The 14,562-nt window shown below is 42.5% G+C and overlaps 1 protein-coding gene across 2 annotated transcripts in view; it reads left to right on the top strand.

Annotated features, from left to right (window-relative positions):
* Positions 1 to 9,637: 9,637 nt before the first annotated feature.
* atp2b3b (ATPase plasma membrane Ca2+ transporting 3b) overlaps positions 9,638 to 14,562 on the top strand; it is a 73,686-nt gene continuing 68,761 nt past the window's right edge. For both annotated transcript variants that reach the window (XM_033630139.2, XM_033630140.2), the window contains exon 1: positions 9,638 to 10,216. The gene's annotated coding sequence lies outside the window, so the exon portion shown is untranslated. The remainder of the gene's footprint in view (positions 10,217 to 14,562) is intronic.

Consider the following 14,562-nt stretch of genomic DNA (forward strand, 5'->3'; position numbering starts at 1 on the left):
GTGTTGCGTTTATATTTTTGTTCAGTGTAGTTAGGGCTGGCTCAGGCTTGCCTTGGACCGGCCCCTAGTTAGGCTGGCATAGGCATAGCCTGCCGGGGGACCTCCTATGATACACCAAGCCCCTTTTCTCCTTCTTTCTCTCTCTCCAGTTTATGAAAAGTTGGTTTTTCCTTCATTTGCTAACATTCAGGTCCTATTTCTGCATATCGATAACTCGACAGGTTTTCAGGTTCCCCTTGTATCGCAGCTACGCCTGGATGATGTGTTGTGGTTGTGCTGCTGCCGTGGTCCTGCCTGATGCCTCCTACTATTGCTGTTATTATTAGTAATACGTCTACAGTTATTATACACGTATGATTATTGTCACATACATATACTATTATGTTAATATATACTAACAACATATGCTTCCACAATTTCTGTAAATTTATGATGTTGATCTGTTCTGTACGACATCTATTGCACATCTGTCCGTCCTGGAAGAGGGATCCCTCCTCAGTTGCTCCTCCTGAAGTTTCTACCAGTTTTTTTCCCCATTAAAGGGTTTTTTGGGGAGTTTTTCCTTATCCGCTGTGAGGGTCCAAAGGACAGAGGGATGTCGTATGCTGTAATGCCCTGTGAGGCAAATTGTGATTTGTGATATTGGACTTTATAAATACAATTGAATTGAAATTGAATTGAAGATTGACAAGCTGAGCCTGTCTGCAAGTCAAGTCATGCCTTTAAACATAAAAGTGGCAGTAAGAAAAGGACAAAAGAGAAACAAATGGGAGGGAAAAGTGGCAAAGGTCCCTATATTAGATTCCTTTGGCTTTTTTATAAACAGTCACCAGTGGTGTGTGTGTGTGCACACACCTTATGGTAACTACCTTAGACCACTGGTATGAACAAACTGTACACCATGATTAGATTGTTTTAATATATTATATATTTTGTATATTTTGTTGCCAGTGCTTTTTTTTTTCAATTTTGCTGATGTATGCTTATATTTTTTTTCTTTCTTCTCTTCTTATTTGATCATGTTTTTGTATGTCTGACATAGATACAAAACAGAACAAATGCAATAGTTATAAAAAAGATCATATTGTTGGCTGTGGTCTTTTTATGTGATTTAAAGGGATTTGTGTTAAAAAAAAAAAAATCAGTCTAAGGTTCACTTGTAGATACATTTAAAATTAGCCCATCTGTGAACACACCAGTGTGAAACAGTGTGACAGCCCAGGGCTAAAAGCTGAAAGGTAGCCATATGATTGGCCTAAGTGTAGTGTGAAAACAAAGTGTGATGGTACACCTTGTCCTGATTTTTTAATAGCGGGAATGTTTTTAGGGGAATGTAAATATATGTGTGCTGCCAGCAGTATGAGTAGTGAAAACTCAGCCATCACTGCTGTTTATCATAAAAAAAATGTTTGACTTTGTTTTGTCTGTCAGCTAAGAAGAATACTGATAAAGGTTTCCTTCTCTTTACTGTACAACTCTTCTCAGACTTGATATTTTTAGAGGAGGAGTGCTTTGGCTTACTTACCTTTTTGTATTTATCTTGTAAAATCAGGTCTCTCTCTTAAGTCTGTGTGTGTGTGTGTGTGTGGGTGTGTGTGTCCAGGATAAAGGAGTCATAGTCACATGATCAACACTGACACATCTGAGTCTCTCTTTCTGGCTTTCCCTCTCTCCTGTCTCGCTCCTCCTCATGCAACTTGCCTCTTTCCGTAGGACAAGAGACATTAGGTGCATCCCAGTAGCGTCACGTGTCATACAATATTCCTCTTCCTGACACATTCTCTCCCCTCTCATCTGTCACTCTCCACTAACTCCAGTTTTATTCCCTCTCTCATGTAGCTGCTGGGGAAAAATCTGGCTGTCTTTCTCTTAGTTGCTCTCCATTTGCTCCGTTCCTGTCATCCTCTCTCCATCTTTTCATCTTTTTTATTTCTATCTCTGTCTGCATCTCCTTTAACCCTCCATCTCCCTCTCTCCCTTTCTCACCCTCTCCTTAACTCCTTCCATTTATTTTCTTCTCACCTTCTATCCTTTTCCCCATCTCCCACATCTTTCCCCTCTCCCTTTTCCTTCCCCGTCTCCCTTTCTCTCCTCCCTCTGTCTCCCTAATGTTGTATTAATAATGGAGAGGGTGCATGTTCAGCCAGACTTCATGAATTAACCATCAGATGGGAAGGAGTACTGTGGAAAGGAGTTGGAGGAGTAGGGAAAAGGAGAGTGACGTGGATGGATGAGAGGTGGGGAAGGTAAGGCAAGGATGGAAGGAGGGGTGAGGAGAAAAAGGAGGTGAAGAGGGAAAACGGCAAGCAAGAGAGGGTGAGCTTATCTTTGTATCACACTTCAACACTCTCCAGCCTGCTCTGATCGCCTCTCCTCTCCGCTGTATGCTTCTGATCTGCTTACACATCACTTCAGCCTTTACTCTGGGCTTGACGGGATGTCAGAAGGTCACACACACGTCCAGCTGTGTGTGTGTGTCTCCGTGTGCGTGTGTGTTTATATCAAAATGACAGTTTGGGATGTTAATGTTATATCAGGCCTGCAGTCTAGGAGCTGAGTGACCTTGAACTGATAAAAGCTCTGCAGCCTTCACCCTCAGACCTATTAGACATCAACCAAGCGCTCCTAAACACTCTAAATGCCTAATGCATAGACAATAGATTTAAGAAAGCAAGTGTGTGTGTGTGTGTGTGTGTGTGTGTGTGTGTGCGTGTGTGTGCATGCGCACGCTCTTAGTACTGAGGATGGAGCAGAAAGAGCAGTCTGCATGATTCATCCAGTCCATGTGAACACTGAGATGAAACGATGGATGGGTCAGCAGGCAGACAAAACCATCAAACCATCAGTCAGAAGTCTATCAAGACCTTTCAAGATGCACCCTGTTTTACTGGCAACATTAAAGGTACAGTTCACCCAAAAACCAAACACACATATTTTTCCTCCTTCCTGTAGTGCTATTCATCAATCTAGACTGTTTTGGTGTGAGTTGCAGGGTGTTGGAGATATCAGCCATAGAGATGTCTGCCTTCTCTCCAATATAATGGAACTAGATGGCACTTGGCTTGTGGTGCTCAAAGCACAAAAAAACTTACATTTGAAAAACTCAGCAGCAATGTCTCTTTCCAGAAATTATGACCTGGTTACTGAAGATAATCCACGGACCTTGTTGTGAGCAGTTTCATGTAGGAACTATTTTCTTTCTACCAAACTAGGCTACACCCACCAACTGTATCACTGTGCCAAAGGAAGCCTGCATCTTCTCATGTGCTTTTGCTCATGACATTGTGACATGTAAACATTAATGTTTTTTTCCTGGGCTGAGCTTTAATGTTAGCTTGGTGATATGATTGGGATGTATTTAGGGGGTAAAAATAATAGTGTATATAATAGAACAATAGATAATAGATAGATAATAATAGAAAATAGTACATCTACTATGACTATCTCACCTAGCACTTCAAAGCTAGTTAATGTGACAACTCAGCCAAAGAGGATGCCATTAGTGTTAACATATTGTTCTGTCACTGGCACGAGCCTCTTGTCCATGAGTAGATGTACGCTTCCTTCAGAGCAGCTATTCGGTTGGTGGGTGTAGTTTAGCTGAAAGAAAATAGTGCATCTACTGCTAGCTTACCTAGCACTACTAAACTAGCTAACATTACACTTTAGGTGAGGAGGACGTCATTAATATTTACATCTGGCACTGTCATGAGCACGAGCCTCTCATCCAGGAGTAGATGCATGGTTGGCGGGGTGTAGTTTGATAGGAAGAAAATAGTTCCTCCATGAAACTGCTCACAACAAAGTCTGTGGATTATCTTCAGTAACCGGGTCATGATTTCCGGAAAGAGACATTGCTGTTACAATTTTCAAACATATTTTATTGGTGCTTTGAGCATCACAAGCCGAGTGCCATCTAGTTCCATGAGATTGGAGAGAAGGCAGACATCTCTACAGCTGATATCTCCAACACTTGGCAACTCACACCAAAAATATTTGTGCTTGATAAACAGCACCACAGATAAGAGGGAAAATATGTTTTTCTGATTTGGGGTTGAACTGTGCCTTTTAGCAGGCCTAATGTCCCTTCACTCAGAACAACACTAACATTATTTGGCCACCACTCAGGCAGAACTCCTATTCTTAGAAGATTCCACTTCCTTCCAGATGAGGTGTTTGAGAGGAGGAAGACATTTTTGTGTATATTAGAATAATAAAAAAAGATTAGTGCTCATGCACAAAGAAAGTGTTTGATTTTTTCAGCCTCTGATTTTGTGCCTCTGGGAGATGGTGTGGAACAGTTAAAGATAAGAGAAGGAAAGATAAAATCAGCAACAAAGCTTTTCATCAAGATGTGTGTGCATGTGTATATATAAGTGTGTGTGTCTGCATGGACGGGCAAGTCTGTGGTCCATCTCCCTGCAGTGTAGAGGATATCTATTAATAAGTTCATCTGATTCATCTATAAATACATTTCTCCTCTTTCTCCTCACACTGGCTCACTGCATAACAAGCTTTGACAGTAGCCAGTTGGGTAAAGCCATGCGTGCGGATGGGAGGTTGTGGGTGTGAGGGGACTGGTGTGTGTATGTGTGAGTTGGTGGGGGCTGCATGAAATGAACGTAGAGTCTTTGTTCTTCAGCACTAGGGTGTGCTAGCTTTCAGCACAGCGGACAGCGCCTCAGGCCTCTGCTTAGTTTGGTTGCACAGAGAAGAGGAGGAAGGCTCTGCTGCTTCCAAACACATTGATCAACACTGGGTTTATTCTCCCAGACCTATGAGCTGTGAACCAGTCAAGTACCTCCAAAAGTGGGGGCCTGATCCTCTAGTGCTGTTGAGTGGACTCCACGGTGTCCCCAGGTAAGATAATACAATTCTCAGAGTTCACTTGTCAACCAAACTGTGTGTCCAACAAGTTTGAGATTTAGTCTGTGGTACTGATTGTCTCTTCAGGTGACATTTCTGTGCATACAAAGCATCCATTTCTATTTCTCATGTCATAAAAACATTTTCTGCATCCAGAAATATAAAACTCATCTCCTCCTGTGCCTCAGAGGACTATAACAAAACATCTGTTAACAAACTCTCACACAATTTGTGGAGCATAATCTGAGTCTCATTTATCCAGATGTATGCTACTACTTTTTAAAACACTACTATAATTTAAAACACTTCTGTGTAAACAAAATGGGTGCTTCTAGTCCTTCTGTGTGACTGTTCATATGGAAGTGTTTGGAATAGTAATGTTTTAGCGAAAATGCAGTGTTTAGAAAATACTGAGCATACGACTGGATAAATCAGACTTGGATTATATAAAATAGAATATCTAAAATATAACAGAAATATTGCATTTTTTAATTCATACATTTATTTGACTTACATTTTTGACATTTTACATAAAAAGATATGATAGGCTATGCCAAAGACTAAACCAGTTGCTCCTAAACCTTTTGGTGTGTGGTCCTTTATAAAAAAAACAGTGTCTAGTTTCAGATGAGTTGTTAGTAGTTCCACCAAACAGACATTCACTTCTCAGATTGTTTCATGAAAATACTGGCTCGAGGTCCAAAAAGGTGACATGAAAGTCTAAAAAAAGTGCAAACTTGTGTATACAAACTTGTGTAGCAGCTTCCCCTATTAATCATCTCTAGACTCTTCAGAGTTATCCTGTGACCCTTTGGAGGGGGCTTAACCCCCAGGTAGTGAAACACTGGACCCAACGGTGTATAAAGTAATCAAAATTAGTTCCTCCTCTTCCTCCATCTGCTGCTTACACATCACGAGTATTTTTCATAATTTGACACATTTTACAAGTAGGATTTTGAATGATGTACTTTTACATGTAATGTATTTTACATTGTTGTACTTTTACTGAGGTAAATGATCTATGTTTTTCCACCAAGTGTTCAAAGATGTCAAGTTTCGATTAAGACTGTACAGCATTTAATCACTCAGCTGCTGTACAGCAATAAATCATTTAAGCTTCAACTTTAAAACATAATGATAAGTTCAAAGTCATCTTATGAGTTTTGGCAATTAAATTGAAAAATCTATTTGAGAATTAAACTTATAATTAGAGTTGAATCATCATCCATTCAGTCAAACACTACAGAGTGATTCTCTCAGTCTGAAGAGTCAGTTTATGTGATTGGCAGTGACGCCCCCAGAAATCTTTATAGAGGTGGCCAGATGGGGGCCTCTGAAAATGTTGGCACAACAAAATACAAAAGCCAAAACTGAATTTTAGGAATACAGTCATGCTGGCAAAGTATAAAAACAGACTAAAAACTATGTCAATATGGAGAGCTGAGGAATCACACACTGATATACTTTGACTTCTCTTATACAGTTAATATTATTAATAATCTGATGTGCAGAGACTAATACCAGTACAGTTAGCATTTTTGAGTTCCACAACAATCCCATCTTTACTATGTTATGTGTGTATGTATATACAGTACAGGCCAAAAGTTTGGACACACCTTCTCATTCAATGCATTTTCTTTATTTTCATGACTATTTACATTGTAGATTCTCACTGAAGGCATCAAAACTATGAATGAACACATGTGGAGTTATGTACTTAACAAAAAAAGGTGAAATAACTGAAAACATGTTTTATATTCTAGTTTCTTCAAAATAGCCACCCTTTGCTCTGATTACTGCTTTGCACACTCTTGGCATTCTCTCCATGAGCTTCAAGAGGTAGTCACCTGAAATGGTTTCCACTTCACAGGTGTGCCTTATCAGGGTTAATTAGTGGAATTTCTTGCTTTATCAATGGGGTTGGGACCATCAGTTGTGTTGTGCAGAAGTCAGGTTAATACACAGCCAACAGCCCTATTGGACAACTGTTAAAATTCATATTATGGCAAGAACCAATCAGCTAACTAAAGAAAAACGAGTGGCCATCATTACTTTAAGAAATGAAGGTCAGTCAGTCCGGAAAATTGCAAAAACTTTAAATGTGTCCCCAAGTGGAGTCGCAAAAACCACCATGTGCTACAACGAAACTGGCACACATGAGGACCGACCCAGGAAAGGAAGACCAAGAGTCACCTCTGCTTCTGAGAATAAGTTCATCCGAGTCACCAGCCTCAGAAATGGCAAGTTAACAGCAGCTCAGATCAGAGACCAGATGAATGCCACACAGAGTTCTAGCAGCAGACCCATCTCTAGAACAACTGTTAAGAGGAGACTGCGCGAATCAGGCCTTCATGGTCAAATAGCTGCTAGGAAACCACTGCTAAGGAGAGGCAACAAGCAGAAGAGATTTGTTTGGGCCAAGAAACACAAGGAATGGACATTAGACCAGTGGAAATCTGTGCTTTGGTCTGATGAGCCTCCAGGCTGTGTAAGGGCTATTTGACCAAGAAGGAGAGTGATGGAGTGCTGCGGCAGATGACCTGGCCTCCACAGTCACCGGACCTGAACCCAATTGAGATGGTTTGGGGTGAGCTGGACCGCAGAGTGAAGGCAAAGGGGCCAACAAGTGCTAAACACCTCTGGGAACTCCTTCAAGACTGTTGGAAAACCATTTCAGGTGACTACCTCTTGAAGCTCATGGAGAGAATGCCAAGAGTGTGCAAAGCAGTAATCAGAGCAAAGGGTGGCTATTTTGAAGAAACTAGAATATAAAACATGTTTTCAGTTATTTCACCTTTTTTTGTTAAGTACATAACTCCACATGTGTTCATTCATAGTTTTGATGCCTTCAGTGAGAATCTACAATGTAAATAGTCATGAAAATAAAGAAAACGCATTGAATGAGAAGGTGTGTCCAAACTTTTGGCCTGTACTGTATATTTTAAATATATATGTATCTGTATATGTTATGCGATTCACTGTTCTTCAAATAGGCTGGTTGTCTTTTGCCTTAAATTGTCAAATACACAGCTTTAATACAAAGGAGTACACTGATTGTAAGGAAAGAAATATGGGAAACAAGCCTATTTAAGTTCAGGGGACACTTGTGCGTACCTATAGCACCCATTTTCATTCAGATATCTTGAGGTGAGAGTTCAAGGGACCCTCTGGAAAAGGCAATGCCAGCTGTCTTCTCACCAAAATTTAGCCAGCAATTTGAGCATTATTTAGCCTCCTTTCCATCATGACTGACATGGTTGGTACTAATGGACACCTTACATTATCTAGTTTAACAGGGTACCACTGCCTTTGTGCTAGCTTTAAAACAATCGCACAGTAGCCTCTTAAAGACAGTCAGTACATTTACATGAACAGTTAAGTCGAGCTACGGTTATAGCTCAACTAGGCCATTTAATTGGACTACTGTCCTTGTCCCAGTATACAAGCACAGGACGGCAATCGATTTATTGACCGAGGTATGTCCAACACTGCTACGATAAAAGGCAATATGCCCCCTTTCAGCTTGTTAATACTGGACCTTTTTCTGGTTGACCTTTTACGTCACACACCAAACAATCGTGCATCATCCAACTCTTCCACCACTTTTTTGAACAGGTTACCATTCCATGTTTTCCTCCTATCTACATATTTTAAAAAGTACGGCTCTGAATGCTGATTTCACCATGTTGTTACCAGCTTATTTTTGTGTTACACATTTAATGCTATTTGACTTACGGGTCAAAGCCTGGGGCGGATGTGCAGACCCTTTAGGCCCGATTGACTGTATACATGCAGGAGTAATCCGACTCTCAGTCACATTATCCTGGTGTGTTTGTCTGACTTTGAGAAATTCGATTTAGTATGATTTCAGTCGGACTAACATGTTTACATGTATTCTAAAAGTCCAGTTTTAGTTGATCTAAAACAATAGATTGATTTTCTCTAATGTCATGTAAATGTACTGAGTAATGTCAGCCTCCAATTATCCAATTACATTCACAGAGGAGTGGGAGGTGGGAGTGGCAGAGGCTGTATCATGGCCACTCCTGGCCCCATGTTAGGGCATACCACTGCTGTCTGAAGCTGATTAGTACCTGCATGATACTAAATACCCCATGGTGCTTTACCTAGGCTTGTTAAAGTTTGAGTTAAGGACTGAATTCAATAGACCTACTAACCCTCATCATATTTTACAATATTTTCATTAGGCTTCTATTAGAAGAAACAACCATGATGATGATCAACATGCATTAAAGACACACAGCAAGTTTCTTTCATATGTTTTCCACCAACTACAAAAAAGAGCTGTTTTAATGCTTAATGCATGCTGGGAAATGTATTAGAGCAGTATTATTGAATCTTAATTTTACGTGAATAAGCTAATGCAGTACATTCATTCAACTCATCATTTCAATGCAAAAGACTTTCAGTCAGGTGGACTCATGTTTATTGAAAAAGATTAGGCAAGTTAATTCCAGTAGGAAATTCCTAGATGATGTTTTCCCATGCACGTTTGTCCCCTGTCACACACCAAATTTGTATTCATTTTTTTCCAGTCTTGCGGAGACTCATCACAAAGTGAGCTACAGCACAAAAGGCTCGTTTGGGATCATCAGCATGTCGGTTTTTAAAAGATGGCTCTAAATACCAGCTGATAATACCCCACACAAAAAGCATACACTGCGGTGTGTCGGTGTCGTCATCACGCAGCCGAGTAGGTAGGGCTTGACGTATATAACCCCCCCCCCCCCCCCCCCCCCCCCGTCCACCACTCGGTTCATCTCGCGGATGCTGCGACCGAGCTCCTGTGTGCGCGGGCTCTCGCAGTGGCTCAACCCCTCCTCCTCCTCCTCCTCCTCCTCCAAAGATGTCGCATGAGCTTCTCCTCTCACCGCGGCGTCTCTTTTCTTTTCTTTTTCTCCCAGTGCCCTTAACAGTTAACCTAATTCTGTCAAATTAGCAGCTCTCACCGCCGGGAGCAGCTAGCCCTCGTCTCGGAGCACGGACTGCCCCCCTCCCTACAACGGAGGTGTTTAAACCCTCAACCCGGCGCATCCTCTCTCTCTCGCCGTCTCTCTCTCTCTGTCTCTCTCTCTTCTCAATCGCCGCAGAACTCCGCCGACCAACCGTCAGGTGACCGCGCGGAGCGGAATATTCATCAGCACCGTCGTCGTCTTTCATCCCTCCACTCCTTCGGACTCCAGGCAACCGGAGCTGCCGCAGCCCCGGTCCCTCTTGTATACTCTCATCCGGTCTGGGACAGTCTCCGCTCCACGCACACGCAGATTAACGGGGATTCTGCCTCCCCGCCCGCGCGCTGATGCTGATGTCCTTGAGCTCGGCCTGCACGGTGAGTCGGTGAGTCCGTGCGTGCCCGCGTGCGTGACTGATATTTACCCCGGGCGCACGAGCGCCGTTTTTATTAGGGAAGATGTGTTGCTCGCTCTATGATTCATTAATAGCATGTAGCATGGATGTTTGTAAGGGACTTGAAGAATGTGAAACAGGGCCTAATGTGGCAATTCTCCCCACAGGCCTTACACAGCTGTAATAATAGCATATACAGTAGGGCATACCATAATTCCCTGGCAAACAGCGCTATGGCATGAGTATGTGTGTATGCGTGTGCGCGCGTGTACGCGTGAATGTGCTTGTGTGAAGCTAATGATACATATCCATCCATCCATCCATCCATCCATCTGTGTCCGGTGTCACTTGGTGAAGGACTGCCGCTTGCCTCTTGCTTTTCCCGGGCGCTAGTAGCCTATGTACCAGGCTATAAGCTATTGGGTATCAATTGCGTTGTTTGTCTCGGTTACGGCACGTCGCACCTGCAGCGCTCAGCTGCGGGGGTGTCGATTTGATCTGCTAATGATCTCTGGCCGGAGGGACCTTCATAAGTCGTCCTGTTCAGGGTCGGTTTGAGTTGGGTAGAGTGGGCCGGGCCGGTAACCTTGCGGAGGGACATAGGGTAGGCATGTGGCGCACCATGGGCTACACTCTCTCTCCCCCTTGCATTTTTAGTAGGCCTACAGTGTAGTTTCTCGCATTAATCAGGACCTCCTCTTGTTGCCATATATGTGTTGAGGATGAGGATGAGCAGAGGGATGAAGCTCAGGCACGTCTGAAGGTGACCAGGAAAGGTCGTTTTGTGTGGGAAGCACACTGTTTCATGGGGCCATTCCTGCACAGTCTTGCTGGCAATTGCAAGTATTAAGTGTGTGTGTGTGTGTGTGTGTGTGTGTGTGTGTAGCTTTGGGTGGAGGTGGATAGAGGCTCATGTGGGACGGACATGGGACACTGAGTGTGTGCCCATGCATGTGTGAGATGCAAGACAGATGGATACACATCAGTGGACATTGATCAGTCTCAAGTAGTACTTTCTTTTTCTTTCTGTCTTTCCTAGTCCAACCGCATGCCCCTCCCTTTGTCAAACCATCACCATCATCATCCTCGTCATCACCAGCATCATCCAGTTGCTTTAATGTGCTCTACAGTAATGCAGATATCTGTGCCCTGTTGGCTCCACACTTCTAAGTGTGCTATTCCCGCTGGGCATTACAGAAGTGTGTGACTGGCGCCAAGCCAGCGACGGCAGGCAGCAGCCCAGATACAAGGGCCCCGCCAGAGGTGACCCTTCAGATGCCTGTCAGAAAGTAGGACTGCAGGTGCACAGGTGGACCGCAGACTAGCCAGCGTAGACGGGGAGACGAAATACTGACAAGCTCGCACACACACACAGAGCAGTAATGTGAACAGTCACTTATGATGACAATTGTGTGCTCAAGAAGTACAGATGAGTGCACACATACTTGTTAAGTCACATGTGCTCAAGTGTGTGTGGATGTAGCTTGGGTTGCCCCATCCAGCACACACATACACACACAGAGTCACAAAGCATACGAGGCCCTGCTGGCCTAGAATCAAATCCCGCAAGGACCTTTTCTACTGTGTGTTCCTCACTCTGTCACCTCTTCAACTTTCTTGCTTCTGTGATAAAGAGAAATACCCAAGGGAAAAGAGCGGGCCACTTTCTCTTAAGAAAAAAAAAAACAAAACAAAAATACAATCAAATTGCTCTGACCCCCTGAGGGATGGTGTGTGGAGAGGCAGGGCTAGCATTCAGGATAAATGGGCAGGCCGCTGAGGATTGTGGTGACCTTTTGTCTGACTCTTTTCATGTTCAAACACATTTTCAGTCAGCACAGCCCCCCTCTCCCTCTGTCTTACTTTCATTTTGAAAGCACTGTGGTGTATGATACATTTGTGTGTGTGTCATGTCAATGATCATACAAGTGATGTCTCTGGGTACGAGTGTAAGTGTCTTTTGTGGACTGTACATTTGAGATGCTTGTATCCTGTGGCTAAAGTGGACTGTATTCGTCTGTGTGTGTGTGTGTGTATGTAAGAGTTAGAGAGGCATGACAAACTGAGTAACAAAGTGTTTGTTTTTTTTCTTCAATTTATGTAATGCAGGCTCACATGTACACTGTACACATCAAAGCTCAGAGACAAACAGAAAGACACGGTCAGAGTTAGTTGCAATAGTTGGGAGGCTGAAGAGAAGAGCTTTTTTCTTGCGTGAGCGTTATAAAATCAGACGGAATCAGTGAGTAAGAGACCGGGCTGGGAAGAAAATGCACGACTGGCTGAGTAAATAAATGATTGCAGTAGCAGGAAGCAGATAGACAGGGATAGTGACAAAATGAGGGAGTCGGGAGAGAGGAAAAAAGAGGATGGTAAAATAATAAGCAACGAGACACCACAAACCAAGATGTAAAAAAACAGACGGTAAACCTATATAGATAGAATAGATAGATAGATAGATAGATAGATGGGAGAGCAGGCAAATAAGAAAAGATGGAGAGCGAGAGGAAGCTTCAAAGGCAGAGCAGAGTGACTCAGTCATAAACTAACACTCTCAGTCAGGATAGAGGCATGGCAGGGCAGAGAGGGAAAAGGGAGGGAGAAGATGCAAGAGGCAGAGGGAGCTGAGGGAGAGTGAAGCAGGGAGAGGAGGGAGGAGAAAAGGAATTAATGATGAGATTCAGTTCTTTCAGTTTTTTTTATGCTCATCCTAATGTAAAATACCCCGATAGGGCAATCAGAAATATGTTGTGTTATGTGTGATGCTGAGAAGATTTAGTTACAGGCAGCACAAAGTGCTTATGTGGGATGAAGCTTCGTCTCACTCAGTGTGGCTGAAGTTGCTGTTCTACTAGGTTTTACTGAACGCTATCAGTGTCAGATTTAGTTTCAATTAAATCAGTTCCAGAGATGGGTTGAAATGTTAATTCATTGATTAGGAAATTGTTTTTCAGGGGATTCAACAAGAGCAGCTCACTTCAGGAAATTTCCCTCTTTCAGATCTCGCAAGCTTTTTATAACTAAACAAGTCAAACATTAATCACACCTACAAGGGATGTAGATGAGTCCAGGGCCAGGCACGGTTTGTGATGGAGTGACCGAACATACCTGGTTTGAAGTAACATTACATGGCTTAAACTAAAGGAGCATGATGGTGATGATATGACACCTAATGTGTGTATGCAATCGTCACGAAACTTTACAGGTGTGTAGTTGAGGCGAGCCCCCCCCCCCCCTTAAGTCACAGATTGCTGCATCATCGTTGGACTGATCCCAGCACAAGACGGTTTTTAGTTTTTCTTACTGTCAACAAGTCCAATGAAAAAATTAAAACCACCAATGAATTGTGCCATAGAGCTCCATTGTTGTCCAAAAAGTAACAAAAACATGTTGTTGGAAACAATTTATATGACAGCTCGTATGATATCTTATGAATTAGTGCCCCATAAATGATGTTATGTATTTAATGGTAAGTTGCATACTTAAGATAAAATTACGTTGGCTAGGTTTACGCAAGTTACTGTGGTTAGGTTTAGGAAAAGAACCATGGTGACGATGTACCTTACAAGTTGACTCAAAGTTCATATGGTTCAAAACACTGGTCTCCTGGGGAAAGTCCTGTGTTTTGTGACCTATCAACCACCTCAACCTCCAACCTAATGAGACCACTTCCTTCTTAACCCTTTACTCCCATCATAGCTAGAGTTGTACCGATACCGATACCAGCATCGGAAATGCCTCCGATACTGCCTAAGATGCGGTATCGGGTATCGGTGAGTACAGCCTATGACCAATCCGATACCATGTAATGCCTCACATCATTACGCATAGGCACGCTACAGGCAAACAAAACGGAAACGGAGCGGAGTTTAAAAAGCATTCTGCTGTAGCCTTTATAATGTCTTTTTTACCAAATTGTGTGGCTGCACTTTAACCTGTGTCTTGATCTGTGTCAACACTGGATAATAATAATAAAAAAAAAGTTTTATAGCATTCATTCTACTATTATGTATTTATTTCTTAATATTTTACATAGAGTTTTAGGAGCTGAGACATACAACAATTCATATCCCATCCATTTTTATTTTACGCGCTGACATCGGAGCGGTACTCGGTATCGGCAGATAACTAAGGTTCAGGGATCGGAATCAGTATCGGGAAGGAAAAAGTGGTATCGGTACATCTCTAATCACAGCATTGATCATTGATTGGTTGTAGCCTTCCAAAATCCACAAATTATACATGCATTTCTGGCTCATGAGTATGTAGAATCTGTATGAATTTTGGTTCATTACTTAAATGTACTTTAAAACATACAAACAGTGCATG

Source organism: Epinephelus lanceolatus, chromosome 8 (assembly GCF_041903045.1).
Source record: "Epinephelus lanceolatus isolate andai-2023 chromosome 8, ASM4190304v1, whole genome shotgun sequence".
Taxonomy (NCBI): domain Eukaryota; kingdom Metazoa; phylum Chordata; class Actinopteri; order Perciformes; family Serranidae; genus Epinephelus; species Epinephelus lanceolatus.